We start from the raw sequence: 2,279 nt of genomic DNA, 5'->3' as shown, positions 1-2,279 counted from the left end.
GCTTTGTACCTGTATTTTATGTTCTTAAATGATCTTCCTTGGATTTATAGCTTGCCGAATTTCTTTCTGGGCTCAGCTCCCCGTCTTTGACTTCATAGATTCTGATTCCAACCAGTTTTTCTTCCTTTGTTCAGGAGCCTCTGACCAGGGTTGCTACCAGTCGGCCATCTTCCCAGAATCCCCCCGCAATCATTAATTTTTAAAGCATAAGCAAAGTACCACTTAGAAGCAGGTATAGGAATCCCTCATTCAAGAAGTGGGAAGTAGAGGCCACCAAAACTGTTGCCCATAACAAAGTCTGTATCGTCTCTTTACTTCGGTTACACAACTGAAGATACACACAGAGAACTCAGTAAAAACTGCAAATTATATAAATTTGAATCAGATTCTTAATACAGAGAGTTCATTCATTTATTCACCCACAAATATTGAGGCTGTGTTCTAGAAAGGGTGAATGCAACTGAATACCAGGGGAAGAAATTTAAATCCCTGCCTTACGGAACCTACATTTTAGTCAGGAGACAAATAATAGACAAAATGAATAAATAAGTTATGTGGCATCTTAGAAGGTGACATATGCTATAGAGGAAAATTAGGGAAGCCTCATTGGGAGCACCAGGTCAGGGATGCAAATGTGAAGAGGGCGGGGAGGGGGGCTTTGCAGAGGTGGCAGGGGGGCAAAGACTTGCAGAGAACAAAAGAGTAAGTCTGGGGAAAGGACGGTGCCTCTGCAAGGCATGGAGGCGGGGTGTACCTGGGATTCAACCACCACAGAGAGCCCGGGGTGGCTGACCGGGAGCCACTGGAGTGAGTGATGGGGAGGTCTGAGGTCAGAGCGTGGCCAAGTCCTATGAGGACTTGAAGGCCACTGGGAAGGCTTTGGCTCCTCTCTAGATGGGAAAACTTACACTGCAGAGAATCAATGCCCTCACCCCAAAATGCATCCTTCCAAGACAGAATGATCTTTCCATTCTAAAACCTATCATATTAAGACATCCTTTTCCCCCAGGTCTCAAATCCTACCTAAACTCTTCCTAAACTATGACAAAGATTTCTGCAATGTCTAGCATTGTCTCCCTCTCAGAACGTGGCTACTCAGCTGTAGCAGTCAATGCCCAACCAGGAGACAGAAACCACACAGTAACTTTAATAGGGAAAGTCTAATTATAACTATAGCATAACAGGGATAAGTGAATAAGAAGTAAAGAAACCTCTGAAGAATACATGGATTGCAGATACACCCTTAGGCTGAGACAGTGTACCCAAGAAAGAGCTCCCCTCCTCCTAGGGCTGAGATTCAGCCCTTACTGGAGAGGGCAGTCATAGCTCATGGGTAGAAGGAAGTTGCGAAGCTGTCAGGCTGGTGGAACTTTCTGGAAATCCACCCTCTGGCTGCAAAGCTGTACAAAGGACTACCAGGGGAAGCTGCTGGATACCGAGTGCCGGTGGCTGCCATGCACTACAGGAACTGAGCCTGGAGAAGCCATTCACTCAAGGAGCTAGACGCGGGAGAAGCCACACTTGGCAGGAAGTGAGTGCTGCAGGAAGCTGTGCCCGGCACCGCCAGAGGCCACACACAGAACGGAGCCTGCCGGGAGAGCACACTGGAACCGAGAAGGAGAGTATGCCTCTCTTCCTCTCTGGTATTCCTCCACTGCCCTCTAGTGACAAAGCTCAGCATCATCCCGCCTGACAAAGGAGAAATATTTCAAGAAACCAGCTCCGTTTTCATAGAGCAGGAAATAATGGGTAGATTTGAAGCTGAGAAGCAATAACTTTATAACTGGTACACCAGCTGTTCTTGTTTGGATGAAATAGACACAGTATAAACTGTTAAGTAGTTGCAATATTATTATTCTCTAAGTGTCGCTATTTGCAATGCCAGGTGCTCCAAAGAAAGCCAAAATCATGCATACGTGTGAAGCTCCAGGTTCTGAAAAGTATAGTCAGTCCATTTTGAAAATTCTACACTTGCATATACACGTGAATTTATGTTCAGGGCATTAAAGAGGGCCCTTGTTAAATAATGACTTGTGTAGATTGGGTATATGGTATTCTATATAATTATAAATTGTTTTTTATCATTCCAATACTTTATTTTTTATTTCAAAATATGAAGACGGTACAAATGTTTTTGTTATGTGAGTAGCTTCAATAATGCTTAAGTCAGGGCTATATGTACCCATCAGCTGAACAGTGTTCATCCTACCTGTTAGATAGCTTTTTACCCCTCCCCTCCTGCCCCTTCCCACTTTCTTGAATTGTTTTTATGTCTCTCT

The sequence above is a fragment of the Otolemur garnettii genome, unplaced genomic scaffold (genome assembly GCF_000181295.1).
Source record: "Otolemur garnettii isolate 467f Iridium unplaced genomic scaffold, OtoGar3 scaffold00043, whole genome shotgun sequence".
Lineage (NCBI taxonomy): Eukaryota > Metazoa > Chordata > Mammalia > Primates > Galagidae > Otolemur > Otolemur garnettii.
Note: the sequence above shows the minus strand (reverse complement) of the source record.